A 16,838-nucleotide genomic window follows, 5' to 3' on the forward strand; every position below is an offset into this window, starting at 1 on the left:
GATAAATATCCCCAAGAGAAACCACATTTAGTATGTGTAGGTTCCTCTTAATTCTTGGTTGATGTGGGAGTGTCATATATCAATCTGTTGATTTCATTGGCTAAGTAATAAACAAACTGCTTGGGCTCATAGCTTAGAACATAGGTGGGTGGAGTAAACAGAACAGAATGCTGGGAGGAAGAGGAAGTGACCTCGGAGACTCCACAGCTCTCCTCTCAGGAGCAGACGCCTCAGAGAGACGCCATGCTCCCAGCTCCCAGGCAGACGCACGCGATGAAGCTCCGACCCAGGATGGACATAGGCTAGAATCTTCCCGGTAAGCGCACCTAGGGGCGCTACACAGATGATTAGAAATGGGCTAAATTAATATGTGAGAATTAGCCTAGAAGAGGCTAGATAGAAATGGGCCAAGCAGTGATTAAATGAATACAGTGTCTGTGTAATTATTTCGGGGCATAAGCTAGCCAAGCGACTGGGGGGCTGGGGACGCAGCCCCGCCACTCTTATTACTACACTTGGTCCCATCATTAAAGTGGAACATGGGCACAATCTTTGTATGTACTCCCTTTATAGAATTGCCGCTGCTCCTCGGCCATCTCTGTGTAGATAACAATAGTTCTCCCGGAGAAGAAAACTTGAAGAGCCAAAATAATCTCTGCTACCATGGTATCTTTCTCAGTATGCCTAGCATAACCCAAAACCTCTAATGTTCTTCATTTCCTTTTCGGTAAACAGCCCGGTGAATCTTTTTGTATAGGAAGAATCATATTCCGCAGGGTGCATCTCTGACAAAGGCAACCACTTTGAGACTTTAATGACACCACAAGCTACTTTTTCAAGCCAATAAAGAGGTTGTGTGAAATGTTGAAGAGCCAAAGTTTTCTCCTGGAGATGCCGAAGGCTAAGGTTGTGGTCAATTCAACCCCACACAAAGGACAAATGGTTTAGTGTAGTTAATTGCATCCTGTCTTAGCCAATCGACCGTTTTGTAAGTATTCTACCAGTCCCTCCGGTCACTGCTTTCTATTTGTATTGGAGATAAGATTAACCATAGGCCTGCCCCCTGGTCTGAGTCAGACTGCAACATCTCTTGTCCATGTTTCCACACAATCACTGATGGAGTGATGACCTGGAGTATACTCTACTTTCCCAAATGTGTGTGTCTGACAGCCTTGCTTCTCCATGACATCCATCCAGGTTGTATAATTTGGATGGAGGCTCCAAAGAGCCCACTCCACACTGCTACGTGTGGTCAACACCAGAATGGAGTTTGTGGAGGCATTCCGAAAGGAGATGCTGTGTACCTTCATGAAGTTGATGAGTGCAAGTTTGGCTGAGTGGCTCCCTGGTTGTAGTGTTAACATTTCCATCAAAGAAGTCATTGGCAACCAGCACCACATTAGGTGTCTTGGCCACTCCCTCAGCTCCTATGCGCTGGAGTCGTTGCCCCAAGTGCCACACTCACAGCAGCAGCTGTTGAGGGGTGAGGAGGGCTAGGACTCTGGATTTTTCGTTTGGTTTCCAAATACTACAGTGGGATTGAATTTTTCTCATTACAAAGTGTGTCTTTTATGTTCAGTATATGTCTCAAACACACACACACACGCACACACACACACATATAATATATATATATATATATATATATATATATATATATATATATATATGTTTTTTGAAACAGGGTTTCTCTGTAGCTTTAGTGCCTGTCCTGGAAGTAGCTCTTGTAGACCAGGCTGGCCTCGAACTCACAGAGATCCGCCTACCTCTGCCTCCCAAGTGCTGGGATTAAAGGAGTGTGCCACCACCACCTGGCTTGTTCCAGTATTTTTATCTTAAACCTACCTTGTTCTGCTTTCTTTACTTAAAAAATATTTTATTTTATTTATTCCTTACTAATTTTATACATATATATATATAAAATGTATTCTGTTCGTAAACATCCCTTTTCCCCTATTGTGCCCCACTCCCATTCCCTCTGTTCTCTTTCTTCTTCCCAGCAGCATGTCCCTTTTCTGTTTTTATGTTTTCCCAGATTTCTCATGGTTGTTTTTTGCTTATCTGTCCTCTTTCTTTACTTTATATATGTATATATATGTATATATATAGTATAATATATATAATATTATACAATATTCTGTCTGTGTGTATGTCTGCAGGTCAGAAGAGGGCACCAGACCTCATTACAGATGGTTGTGAGCCACCATGTGGTTGCCGGGAATTGAACTCAGGACCTTTGGAAGAGCAGGCAATGCTCTTAACCACTGAGCCATCTCTCCAGCCCTATATTTTATATTTTTTAATCTAAAATGTGTTTTGGAAGTAGCATATATTGGATATGTCTTTTAATCCATTCTCGAAAACTCTGCCTGTTAGATAGCTTATTTGATACCACCTATGTCATTATTTTGGAGATAAGCCTGAAGTCTAAGCTCTCCTGCGTTAGCCTCCCAAGTGCTGGGATTCCAGGCATGTGCTGCCATGCCCAGCTTCAATATCATTACTGGTATAGTTGGATTTATGACCACCTGTTGCCTGTTGTCTATATGTATCACGTCTGTTTCTTTTGTTTCTGTATTATACCTTTACTGATATTTTTATATCAAGTAGATTTTAAATGCAACATTTTAATTTTGAAAAATTTTTTATACTTTTATTTTCTTAGTGCTCTTATAAGCCTAGCATATTTATATTATCGTCTTTCAGGTATCTATAAAATTGTTTACAGTGAAATATAGATGGCAATCCTATATTGAACAATATTACTTATGACTATGGATTATAAAAATGTTGTACTAACAAATATGTATCTTTTGGACAATATGAAATGGTTACATACTCTATGGTTCTAATTGTATAATATTGTAGAAAAGGTAAAACTAGATACTATAAAAATGTCAGTGACTGCCAAGTTAGCAACAAAAAAGAATGAATGAGCCATAGACTATAGAGGATTTTGAGAACTATGAAACTGTTGTGAATGCCATTGTGATGATGGACAGGTAGTCATGATCCATTTGCCGCACAGAATTAATCCAAATGTGAACCATGGGCTTTGGGTGATAGCTATGCGGGCTCATCAGTTGTCCTAAGTGCACTGTTCTGATGGATGGAGAATATAGGTAGTGGGGCGGGGGGGGGGGGGCAGAAGTAAGCAGGGAGTGTTAGCTTCACTTATGCTCCATTTTGCTGTGCCTCAGAACTGTTCTAAATAAAGCCAATTAAAATGTATTGTTATGAGGGCTGGAGGTGCAGCTCAGTAGCAGAACTTTGACATAGCATGTGTGTGATCCCGAGTTCCATCCCCAGCACTGTAAAGAAAATTGCTATGTGCATTTCTTCCACGTTTTTAAATAGATGAAAGTCTGAAGACTTATTGTAACCGTAGCACTTTAAGGTTCTTTCATTTTTATTTTTTGAGACAGGGTCTCTCTTTATAGCCCTGGCTGCCTGAAGACCAGGTTGGCCTTGAAATCCTAGAGATCTACCTGTCTTCACCTTCCGAGTGCTGAGAGATTAAAGAAAGACCTGTGTCATCATGCCTGGACAGGTTCTTTTATTTTGAGTAGATGATGGTAGTTAAATTTGGACCTGGCTATGTATACTGATATGTCTCCATCCAAATTCAGTGTATTTTCTAAGCCTGTCTTTCTCCATGATACTGTCCTGGTCTATAATCAAGTTAGAAAGCGTTGACTTCCCAAATGCTTAGTTCCAATCCCAACAAATAAACAGTAAGACTCAGTAAGCTGGCTAATTTTCAAAGTTGCCATAACTTTCGTCCTTTTTGCTACCTGTAAAGGTCCCTGTGCCACCATATTTGAAGGCTCCTTCTGTCCCTAATCTCCCTAAGGAGCCAGCTTCTTCCCTTGGACCCCCAAAATGACAATAGCTGGAAGGTAACCGCCCCTCTCCCAGACCTTGCTAGAAGTCAATCAGCACCTGTCTCCTGCCCATCTCCCAGGATGAAGTGTGGAAGAAGTTTTGACCTCACACTTGGAAAATTTCCTGACTCGGGATCAAAGGGATTAGAACAAGAAAGAAGACAAGCTAATGATTAAAGCAAGAGTTGGGGATACTGTTTCTTTGCGGCTATTCCTAGCAGTACTGTACTAGCATGTGATTGGCCAAATTTAACACGACTTTCTATCTGTGAAAACAGGGAAACTAATCTGTCTGGGCTCACAAATGACTCAGGGGAAAGGGTGTCTGTTGCTACCATAAGGAGGTCTGACCAAAGAAGTCTGGGAATTTTTATAAATAAATAATGAAAAAAAGATTCTGCTGGTAAACACCGTGCCTTTCCACGGCATCATTTCTTTTCTTAGCCAGGTTTTTTTTAAGGAACAGATTGTTTTTGTTTTTGTTTTTGTTTTTGTTTTTTTTTTATCATTGAATAGATACGAACTTGGCTGGGAATGGAGGACCACAGGTTAGAAGGGATTTAGAAGGTACACATCTTGCCTTCAAGGTTCTTATACTCTTACTTGAGAAGGAAAACTTAACTGGAGAGGAAGGGTGGTAACAGACGAGTAGGTATTCTAGCAGTTCACAGTGTATGGTCCTTCCTATCAGGAGCGAGGCTGGGTTTTTATGAGAGGAAGTTTTGTGTGGCTAATAAACTGTGAAAAATGAGGACACTGGCCAGACATGGTAGCATATGCCTGTAAAGCACATGAGAGGCTGAAGAATAACAATTGTAAGTTCAAGGCCAGCCTGGGCTACCTAAAATCTATCTTTAAAAACATGAGGGTACTGTACATGTTTCTTAAGAATGAAAGGAGCTGGGCGGTGGAGGCGCACACCTTTAATCCCAGCACTCAGAGGCAGAGACAGGTGGATCTCTGAGTTTGAGGCCAGCCTGGTCTACAGAGTGAGTTCCAAGACAGGATCCAAAGCTACGGAGAACCCTGTTCTAAAAATACAACAAAAAAAGGACAAAATTATTTGAAAAGTTGCTTTCTCTTAAAGAATGACTCTGCTAAGCCAGGTATGGGAGCACAGGTCTGAAATCTCAGCACTTGGAAGGTTAAGGCAAGGCAGGAGAATTACATATTTGAGGCAAGCCAGAGCTACATAGTGAGATCCTGTCAAAGGAAGTAATGGAGGAAGGGAGAAAGAGAAGGAAAAAAGAACAGGGAAAAATAAAGCTCTCCTAAAGCCTCCCTGGATCTGTTCTTTAAAGACATTAGCAGATTCCAGAAGCCTTATTTCCTTGACCTTCGTTTCCATCGCCAGTGTTGCTGCCCGTGTTAAGAAGAAATAGGACTCCGCTCCTTGGACAGTGCTACATCTCAGCTGCCCTACAAGTTTAGACTGCCCTTTCATCTAGTTAAAGCCCAGGAGAGACGGTTGACTCCATCAAGGAAAAGTGGTGAGAGACGTGACCCTATATGGACTGTACCTTTGGCTTGGTGAGACAGTGCATACCAAATTAGTAAAGTAGGGGTGCTCTTCTCGATGTTCTGCTTTCCTGATGGACAGTAATTTCATGGGATTTGTTTATTTGTCCCACAAACGAAAGAGCAAATAGCGTTGAGAGTGGTGATCTCGTCTGTTTTGCTCTCTGCATCCAGGACCACTATCTGGGGCAATGTGTTGTATTAACCATTTAGTTTACGGATGGATAGATGCATTACTTAGCAGATTCATTAAAGTAGACTTCCAGCCTGACAAGGTGTAGATGACAGGGAGCAAATAAGTGAGGACAGACAGTGAAAAATAAACTGAGTTCTTTGTTGGGAGACAGGGAATGACTACGAGAACACAATGGGCAATATCAGCTAATAACCTTCTATCATTGTAGTAAGAAAGTAAGGGTGGAGATAAAAACCAACGATCGTTGATCATCCTCTGACTGTCTAGTACTTTAATGTGTATGAATTCATTTCATCTCCACAATCCCAGAGATGAGTACTATTATGACACATGCTTGAGAGATGAAGAAGAATTAGGACCCGAGAGATTAACTAACTTGCTCATGATGCCCTCTTGAGACTCATCTTCCGCTGGTTTTGTGTGTTTCTGAGCTTCCTCTGAGAGGGCATTCTGGTTGACATTGTTCCAGTTCACTTTGCCAGGTCTGTGTGAATAGTTCTAGAAGATAAGCTTCCGGCCGGGCGGTGGTGGCGCACTCCTTTAATCCCAGCACTCGGGAGGCAGAGGCAGGTGGATCTCTGTGAGTTCGAGGCCAGCCTGGTCTACAAGAGCTAGTTCCAGGACAGGAACCAAAAAGCTATGGAGAAACCTTGTCTCAAAAAATCAAAAAAAAAATAATAATAATAAGCTTCCCCGTGGTACAAGCAAAAAGTCAGGCATAGTTACTAGCCCTCATGAAAGATTTCAATACTCAGTACTCAGCAGGAAGAGGTAGGTGAAGCTCTGAGTTTGAGGCCAGCCTGGTCTATAGAGTGAGTTCCAGGACAGCCACAGCTACACAGAGAAACCCTGTCTCGAAAAAACAAAACAAATAAGTACAAAAAAAAAATCCAGTGAGTTCAGATATTTCCTCTTTGAGTAACTGGGACAGGACTTGGAGAGAAGGGATATTAACCTAAGAAAATGTTTATATTCTGGCCAGTGCTATCGCTGTGAGAAAGAGTCCCTTATCTCTCAGGAAATTATGTCAGGAGTTTCATGTCTTCTGCCAGCATCTAGGAAGATGTGACAAATTACCTTGTTACCATGCGAGTCACATTGAAATACTCAGTATCTTCCCGGCTCGTCTCTGTCCCAGATGAAGTGTATAAGAACTGCACCCAGAGTTCTTTAGCTCTGCAGTCCCCCCCCCCCCGCCGCGCCCACCTCCCAGGGTGGATTTGCTTCCCAAGGTGCTGGGATTGCATTTGGTGGCGGTGTTCTACCGTGAGCTGTCACTCATACCTCTGCTCCACTAGACCTGAGCTCACTTTCCAAGTATGGGGACAAAGGGAGCAGGTTTAGCATATCCGATTGGTTCTCCTTCTATATTCTAGGATAGTGCGAATACTTTTCTTATTTTCTTAGTCATGCTCTTTTCCAGGACGGTGGTTCTTGTGGGAGTCGGGTTTTTACCAGGTAAAGATATAAGAACGGACAGAATCCCCAGATAATACAACTGGAACGCCCTAGACACCTCATAAGCAAACAGCTAGTCTTAGTTGTTTCAGGAAAACTGGCTAAACCCTACATTGATACAGCAGGCTTTGTTCATCTGTCCTGGGCCACCTAAGTGGCGGGATCCAGAGATTCCATTTCCCCACTAATTCTAAGCCTTGGCTTAGTCGGGAAAAGTAATTTCAGTAGCTATTTCTTGTCTCAGGTGTCCCAAGCATCCCTATTGTTCACTTAGGTCTTTTCCGCTCATTGTTTACCAACTCTTTTTATGTCCAGTGACGTCAAGGTGGCAGACAATCCATTTTCTTTGTTCACAAGAGCCAGAGAAACAGCTGCCACCCTGGGGCTGGAGAGAGAGGAAACAGGAGGCTGTGGAGAAATGAGGCCATTTTCATCTATCATGTTCCCAGAGGACTGTTCCACCAGAAGGCCTGATGACTTGTCTATTATTTCCATCAAAATGATTGCATACCACCCTCACAACAGCCCTCTGAGTACACCAAGGCCTGAAGAGATGAAGTGACCAGGCCACCATAACATGCAGTTACAGCAGCCCTATGCTAGGGTTTCTTTCCCCACCCTGGGTGTTGGCAAGTCAAGAGGGGGGTTCCAAGAAGAGCCTCAGGACAGAGACTCTTTGATTCTCACAGATTCTGTCCATACTGTCCAGAACACGGAAACTCAGCGGCAAAGAGCAAGATAATTCTGCTTCCTTCCAGAAAGATGGGGTAGAAGGAAGATTTGACTTGGTAAGGATTGGTGTACTGCAGAGAAGCTCCCCTGGCCTTCACTATACTCACCAACCCCCAACCACAAGATTATTTCGTTGCTACTTTATAACTGTAATTTGATACCTTTGTGAATCATAATGTAAATATCTGATATGTGGCCCCCAGAAGGGTTGTGACCCACAGGTTGAGAACTGCCGATCTGCACACTAAGGAGGATCTTGAGCAAGTTGATTCCACTTGTGTAAGTTTCCTCATTTGTGCGTCTATAAGAAGAGGCCAGAGAAACGAAAATAGCTTAGTTCTGGCCTGCACATGCCATAGAAAAACCTTTTCCTTCATGGTCTGAGGCTTAGGAATTCTGTAAGGGCAGGGCAATACAGCTCCATTTTAGAGGATTTTAGCAAGCACAACTCCTGCATTCTGTTCCCAACGCGCGCGCACACACACACACACACACAGAAAGAGAGAGAGAGAGAGAGAGAGAGAGAGAGAGAGAGAGAGAGCGGGGGGGGGAGGGAGTGGAGAACATATGCACAACACAAAAGTACAAAAGCAAAAGGGAACTAGGAATTCTTTAAGAACTGGTATCTTCACCAAGGATGTAATAATTTAATACATTCGCCATGGAAAACAGAAGTTCTCTTAGGACACCACAAGAAAAAAAAAGGCTATGGGGAGCCTATGCACATCCTAGAAAGCCACCAGCAATCTCAACTATCTCCGGGCAGCATTATGCTGTTTTCTACATATGTGGGTACCAGGCAAGCACTTGACCAACTGAGATACATCCCCAGGCCCTCTTTCTCTCATGTGTAATGCTTCCCTCTCCATTTTCCTTTCTCACGGCTGACTGGAAGAACTCGCAGCAGATAGAAATAATTCCACAGGGTGTTACTCTGGTTCTCTCAGCTTGCTACTGTCCAACTGGGAAGGGTCTGCTGTGTATCTTTATCTGTTAGCAAATTGTGTGACTTATTCCTGACATAGTCAAATTCTATAGCCAAATATATACATGTGTATATGTCCTATGTGTGTCTAGAACAGAAAGCATGTATGCAAATGTTGCCAAATGTTAACAGTTTATAGATAAAGGGCATGCTGGTGTTTATCACCATTTACTTTTGGTTTTCTTTGATGGTGTTGTTTTGTTATTATTTTGTTCTTGTTTTTTCCCAAGACAGTGTTTCTCTGTATAACAGCCCTGGCTGTCCTGGAACTCACTCTTCATTTGAGCTATTGCCTATTTCTAGAAAGTCCCCCCACCCATTTTGTGCTCACTGGGAAAAAGGTTGTTCCATCCCTAGAGGCAAAGGTCAGATATACCAGCCTTCCCAAAGCATTTCTTGATTTCATGTCCCTTTAACTCCAATATTCTTCAGTTAAGAGAGGTGAAGAATACTAGGGACATAGAAAGTGAGATATAGGTAGCTATTGGGATATGAAAAGGTCATATTAAATAAAGGGGGAGTTAATAGTTTGTTCCAAATTTTTACTTGGAAAAATATTACAAATTGAAAATAACCTTGATAAATACCAACATACTCTTGGTATGTAAATTGATGACATCTTAATTTACATGTATGTATTCTTTTATAAACATATATAGGTAGTACTCACAGGCATGCATTTGCCTGCAGCATTAGATATGAAATTTCAATCATACCAATTGACAATTAAATACTCCTAATATCTTCTAAGAATAAGAGGACCCTCTCCTTCTCTTGCATAGCCATATAGCATTGTCATATTTAAATATTATAACTATTTTAATAGAATAGAATAACATCAAATCAATGTTCTAAAATTGCCTCCAAAATATTCTAGTGGTTTGTGTTGACAGGATTCAATCAAGAACTACGGGTTTCATTTTGTTTTCTTTTTAAATCTTCTTTAATCTAGATTCTGAAATACTACTTCTGTTTTTCCCCTTTTATTAATACTAATATTTTTGGATAGTCCAGAAAACGTGTCTCATAAACCATTTGAATTAATGTTATTTGATTTCCTGCTTCTGCTGGTTAGTTTTATGTCAACTTGACATAGGCTAGAGTCATCTGGAAGGAGGGAGCCTCAATTAAATAAATGTTTTCATAAGATTGGCTATAGGGCATCTTTCTGTGATTGATGGGAGAGGGCCCAGCCAGTTGAGGGTGGTGCCATGCTCGGGCTGGTGGTGCTGAGGCCTATGAGAAAGCAGACTGAGCAAGTCATGGGAAGCAAGGCAGTAGCCAGCACCCCTCCCTCCATGGCCTTTGCATCAGCTCCTGCGTCTGGGTTCCTGTCCTGCTTAATTTCCTGTCCTGACTTTCTTTGATGATGAACAGTGATATGGAAGTGGAAGCCAAGTACACCCTTTCCTCCCCAACTTGCTTTCGGTCGTGCTGTCCATGACAGCAATAGTCCCCCTAGCTAGGACACAAGAGCATCAGCTAGAGGCTCATATAGCACTAACAATGACCCTGATATTAGCTGCAGTAAATTTGATGCCTTCACTAAGATGTAAATTTTCTGAAATTCTTCATTGCAAATGTGCATTTTTCTTTGAAAATAATAAGTCATCTTTGGAGTAATACTTAGAGACTGAAATGACCTAAAAAGATGTTACTAGTAGTTTTAGAATCTATAGATTCAATTGCTGTATTGATAAAGATAGAAAAGGACCTTAAGAAGTCACATGTTCTTTGAGGTACTTACCAATAGCAGCCACACCAGATATGATATTGTAGCACCTGCTTTTAGTTCCAGCACTTGAGAGGCAGAGGCAGACAGATCTCTATGAGTTGTCAGCCAGCCTGTCTATAGAGTTCCAGGCCAGCCAGAACAACATAAGATGTGTCTCAAACAAAAGCTATAATAATGTACCAAGACAGGAACTTTATTTAAGTTAAATCATTTATCTTTCTACCAATATAATGGCTGCACACCTAGGAAAACTGAAGTCCAGAGAGGTGAAGGTCATAGAGTTATTATGAGAAGAAATGAGGCGGGGAGATGGCTCGGTGAGTAAGAAGGTTTGCTCTGCAAGCATGAGAACCTAAGTTCAAATCCCCAGAACCCCCTTGAAAACCTGGGCATGACTGTACATGCCTGTAATCCCAGCACTGAGGAGCAAAACAGGTGGATCCCAAGAGCTCACTGGTCAGGCACCGTAGCCAAAATGACAAACCTCCAACTCGGTGAGAAACTCTGCCTCAAGGCAGTAGGTACACAGTAGTAGAGCAGGCTTCTATATGGGCGTGCACACTCACATTCTTGGGTAAATGTAATTTCTCTCTCTCTCTCTCTCTCTCTCTCTCTCTCTCTCTCTCTCACACACACACACACACACACACACACACACACACACGGGGGGGCGGGAGAAGAGCGAGCACAGTGGGTGGGGGATGGAGTAAGGAGGAGAGGGAAGGAGCTGTTCAGGAGTAGTGGCAGTTGCCAGTAACCTTAGTATTCAAGAGATAAAGGCAGAAGGATTGTGAGTTGCATGCTAACCTCAGCTACCTAGCAAGCACCTTTCCAAAAGGATTGAGCATGTAGCCTATATTATGCCCTGGATTTGATGTCCAGCACCACAAAATTAAAAGTGGCTACTAGATTAAATTCTAAAATCCATGTTTACACAGTATAATGTATTCCTTAATAAATAATATCACCTGATTTAAAACTCTTCCCAGTGTTTTTCAAGAGTTCCAGATCCGTGACACTCCTGAGAATGAGGGAGCGGGGACAATGAGCTCTCAAGGGGGGCTTTGCAGATGATGCCATCGAGAAATCAATTGGCATTCCTGTGGTCTTACAGCAAATGCATCACTGAACTCCGATGCTGATGGAGAGACCTTTAGATCTGGCTTACGAGTCTGACTTTGATTTAAGAGGCAGCTGAGAGTCCCTGTGATTTCTGACTACTGCTTGCTGAATCTAGAGTGAGTTCATATTGGATGAATGTCATTCACGGCCCTCACTGTGATGAAATGCAGCTGCCTGATCATAAACAGGTTTGCAGGATTTCATGGGAAAGCCTCATGTTATCTAACCACCCCTTCTATGTTTGGCATGTCTGATTGGCTTTCCTTAGGCTTACTGCTCTCTCTCCTGCCTGGTGCAGGGAAAATTCTCCTCTTCAGATATAACTACTTCAAGGAGATCTCTCCCGCTCGCCCTCCATCCTACATCCTCTGCAGACAGTAAAAGAAGTCTTGCAGTGTATGATGAATGAGTGTAGTCCATGGCTGCCCTCCTAGTCTACAAATGTTCGCTTGAGAATGCAAAGAAAATGTGGCAGGGAAACACATACAACACATATACTTACATACGCACATGCATACACTAACATGCATATATACCAGCACACACATAAACACAAATATATACCAACTCACACACTAACACACATATACACACAAATAAGCAGCAACACGTGTACATAAACACACAAATGCACAAAAACACACATATATACTGACACACACACACAAATGTATGCAAACACAAACACACAAATACACATTCACACATAAATATACAGCAACACATATACATACAGAAGCACACACACACACACCAACAATCCAAAGGCTCTGTTCTGCTCAAAAGGGCCATTTGTGATGTGGGGCTTCATTGAACATTTAATTTGAGGCCAGCCATTTCTTAGTGATAGAGGTGTCAGGAAAGCATGCCTGCACCTGTTGCAAAGTCTCACTTGCTGCTGGGCACAGACACACACATATAGAATATCATCCCAATTTTAGCATATGTGCTCTTGAATAAAGTGCGTGCGCGTATAAAGTATCATCCAAGTTTAGCATATGTCCCAATAAAGCAGTCAGCATCAGATATAGACACAGCACATTTCAAGCTTAGGCGAGTACTAAGAAGAGGTCATGCATGCATAAAAAGCCCCCCTTCCTACTCCTCAGCCTGATAGTGGATGCTTAGGGCACCTCTGTCCTATGACACCAAAGATTGAGCAGCTCCAGGGACAAGCTGCTTCCCAACCTGCAGAGGAGACTGAACTCTCTGACTAGATTTGTTTAACAATAATCTACCAAAAAGAAAATCTGTTACCCCTGTATCTTTTTACCTTTAGAGGCTTCTGCTCCCCCCCCCCTTTGGAGTCACTTGGAACAAGGAATGCGCTTTCCCACATAGAAACTTCTGCCACCGGTTCCCAGCAGGGACTCTGAGATGATTTGTTCCCTGTGTCTCTAAAGTCCATTTTCACAGTTAGTGCTGCCCCCACGGTTATTGCACCGCTCCACCTTGCTCAGCAAGCAAACAAGAGTTGCTGGGAGGCTGGGCCACTGCGGGTCCACTGCTGTGCTGTCATTCTGCTGGCCAAAAGCCACTTAAGGAAGCAGGTAAGTACGCGGTTCCAGAGGCACATTGGGGTTCTGAGAGGTACCAGCCTAGTTTAGGCAGAAATAGGCTCTAACTTGATAATCGGCTCATCACACACAGTAAGAGACACCCTGTCTTATTCAGAGACACCGTGGGTGGTGCAGAGGATGAATAAGCATGATTCACTGCCACTCTGGCACCCGGGGCACGAAGAATAATAAAACCCAAAGAATTGTAGCCGCCTGAGTAGTAAATTAAGAGATCCAGGGCTCAGCTAGACTCTAGACATCAATGTTACCATGGCAATAAAGGGCCCCAGCGTTCGGCAGCTATTACAGAGCAGGCATCTAATAGGCTAGTCTATGTCACAGCCAAAGCCCAAGGGGCTAACAAAGAAGACCAATTAGCATATCCGTTCATTATGGGCCTCTGCACACTTCTTCTCTTAATTCCAATTAGTTGTTTGTTTGAACCAACATCTCTTGCCTGTATTATACCCATTAGTGCCTTCTAGCCAGCAGAAATAGGATTGAATTTCCACAAGGTCTTCGCAATTTCCCAAGCCTTCAATTTTCCCTGCAGGGGTCTAGTCTTACGTAGTCACAAACCCACGGCCTTCAGGCCCTCGAAGTGAAAGCCTCTCTCACTTTCCAACTGTACTCTACAGATGGAAACCGCTTTGGAATGTGATGGGCTAAGGGATTTTCCTGGAACCTAGTGAAATAGGGATCTGGGGCCGTAATCTGGACCATTTAGGTCAAGGAAACCCTCTGATCTTAGCCAGTGAGCCTGCTGGCTTGGCCTACTGGTCATTACTCAGAGGCTAGCTGTTCGGGAGACAGGGGAGAGCAGGGGGGTGGGGGAAGAACACTGGACACCAGGAACCAGGCTGACACCATCAAAGTCAAGCCATAACTATTCCAGTCCGAAGTACTGCCCTTCAAGGTCTGGCCTGAGGCCTGCCTATTCTGGAAACTCTCCCTTGGTCATCATAGCCCCAAGTGAATTCTCCCACTTCCTTCAGTTCAAAAAGGACACCCTTTGTTAGGAAGTGTTTATGGGTAGCCTCGGGCCCTAATTTGGCCTATCACTTCCTTCCTCAAATGACTTGTCCACTGAGAACACAGGTGACTAAGGCTAAGATGGACAGAGGATTTGGGAGCATACTTAACAGTGCCTGAATGACTCCAATATCAAGAAACTCTTAAGCTCCATTGCCCCGCCTACACCCTACTCCTCACCCCTAGTCTGAGAAGCCAGCTACTCCCTGCAGAGAGAAGCTGATCTCCTGTGACTGTGACCCACACTGCCCATTCACATACAGACACACACCTCCATGGAAATGGTCCACAGGAACAGATGTGAGGAATTAGCCTATGTCACATGGTACCGCCAAAAATCCTCTAAACTGCTCTATCACCTCTTCCTTCTACTCAGGACAGAAAAGTAGAAGAGTCCAGAAGACTGTTTCTGTTCTTAATTGCCAGCCAATGGCCATAGAATTTTACCAGAGCAGACAACCAGGACATCCTATGGGGGGGGGGGGGGGGAGAAAAGCAGCTTTTAATGCTTTGTCCAAGGAAAGAACATGAGGCTTTGAAGACTTGAATAATGTTGTCTTTGAATCTGTAGTCATATTCAAGGCTTTTTAAATTCCCCCTTCCATGCCTTTGCAGCCACTGATCTACTGACCTGTTCTGGCTCCATTCTGTACACTGCTTAGCATATTGTCTTTTTTTTTTTAAATTGACAGAAACGGCTTCTTATTTATTTCTTTTTAGGGTGTTTTGCCTACATGTATATCTGTATACCACATGCAAGCTGTGTTTGTGGAAGCCAGAGAGGGTGTTTCATCCCCTGGGACTAGAATTACAGATGCTTTCGAGCTATCATGTGAGTGCTGGGAATTGAACCCCGGTCCTCAGGAAGAGCAGCCAGTGTTCTTAACTGCCGAGCCTTGTGTCCCACTCCGACAACTCTTTCAACTAGAGTTGAATGTGAACACATTCAGACGTTTTTGGCTTTGAAGGCAGTCTGGGCTGTAGTCGAAGCGCATTGCAAATGTCCTGAGTATGTATTAAACTAGTTGGGATAAGAAATTCTGGAGAATGCAATATTTTATTACTTGAAGTCTTCTCACACCAAATTTATTTTGTCTCCATACTCTTGATTTTTGAACTGTCATTAAAAGATCATATTCTCTTTTGTTAAGATTTGTTTTATTCTCTCTCTGTGTGTTGGTGCGCAAGTGAGTGTGGGTATCCATGGAGGTCAGAAGAGGGCATCAGTTTATCTAGAACTGGAGTAATAGGTAGCTGTGAGCCACCTGACATGGATGCTGGGAACTGAACTCTGGTCCTCCACAAGAGCAGAAAGTGCTCTTACTGCTGGGCCGTCGCGCCAACCTCTAGGAAGATAAGGCCAGTTAATAGATCCTGTATTTAGTTTTGAGGCCTCCCTAGGCCTCGGATTTATCCTTTTCAACCCCTGGGATAACACAAAGTACTGGAGTGGAGAACGTATAAGAAATAGAGCTAAACATGTGTTCAGCACTGATGATGCCCTGAAATCGATCTTTATTTTATTGAAATTCAAAGAGGGGAGTGACTTAATTTACTGTTTGCCTTGGTTATGCACTATTCTGTAACCTGGGTGAAATTGAGGTAGGGGGTGGTTTTTAAAGGAAGGATCACAAACTCCACCCAGGCCTCACAGTAGTGGACCAAACCGACCCAAAGTGCTCTACAGTGTTCCTAGCAGTTTCTAGTCATTTTCTTTCGCTGGATCCCATCTTGGCTTCAGGGGTTATATATGTCTGGGAAACGGACACTGCAAAGTTCTGCCTTGTTCCCTGCCCTGAAGCTAAGGGATAAATATAGATCTCAACCACTACAGAAATTTGGCCAGGATTCCAAGGGTGTGGATGAGGGGCAGTGACTGATGGGGCCACTGTGACATGTGGCCTAGAAAAATACTTCTTTCTATCCAAGACCCTCTTCGGGATAGGGAAGGTTCAAGAAGGAGCCTTTGCATCTAAGACATAATACACATTTTTAGGAGTTCAGGAAGTGATCAGGCAAGGAATATTTTATAGATGGCTTGGAGTGCGTGGCGAGAAGACGGTAGGGAGAGCGAAGGGAATCTTCCCTAACACCCTAGATCCTTTTGCATGAGATCAGCCTTACGAAAAAAGCAAGTTATTCTTGGACATCTCCCCTCACCCTAACTCCCACCCACACCCCACCCCCTTGCACACACACACACACACACACACACACATGCACGCACGCACACACGCACACACATACTGATATTCAACTCTCAATTGAGAAGAATATGACTTAAGATTTCCACTGAGTCCATCATATTTCGGGTGCTGGCGAAGGGCAAGAGGTGGAAAGGCACACGAAGGGGGCGGTGAGTTGCTCATCCTCGTGACCCAGAATATCTCCCCCTCCCTGTAATGATGAGCTTGCTTTTCCAAAAGGGCTTTCCTTTGATTCCAGGAAGGGGCCAACCAATGAGAGAGGAGCATGTTAGATTATTTTGGGGAAGGGCTCGTGCCAGCAAGGTTCACTTTTAGTAGGCGCCAAGTGTCCCCAGCAACCAGTGTCTCCTGTACCAGCAGAAGCTCCAGAACTCCGACCTACTCGCCTGCCTCTGCTCTGCAGCATCTTG

General features: G+C 43.4%; 1 pseudogene; it reads right to left on the reverse strand.

Moving 5' to 3' along the window:
- Positions 1-527: 527 nt before the first annotated feature.
- Positions 528-16,590, reverse strand: LOC121439428 (annotated as a pseudogene).
- Between the last annotated feature and the right edge of the window lie 248 nt (positions 16,591-16,838).

Source organism: Microtus oregoni, unplaced genomic scaffold (genome assembly GCF_018167655.1).
Source record: "Microtus oregoni isolate MIOR12 unplaced genomic scaffold, Mior012 000061F_ref0000440, whole genome shotgun sequence".
In the NCBI taxonomy this organism is placed as follows: Eukaryota; Metazoa; Chordata; class Mammalia; order Rodentia; family Cricetidae; genus Microtus; species Microtus oregoni.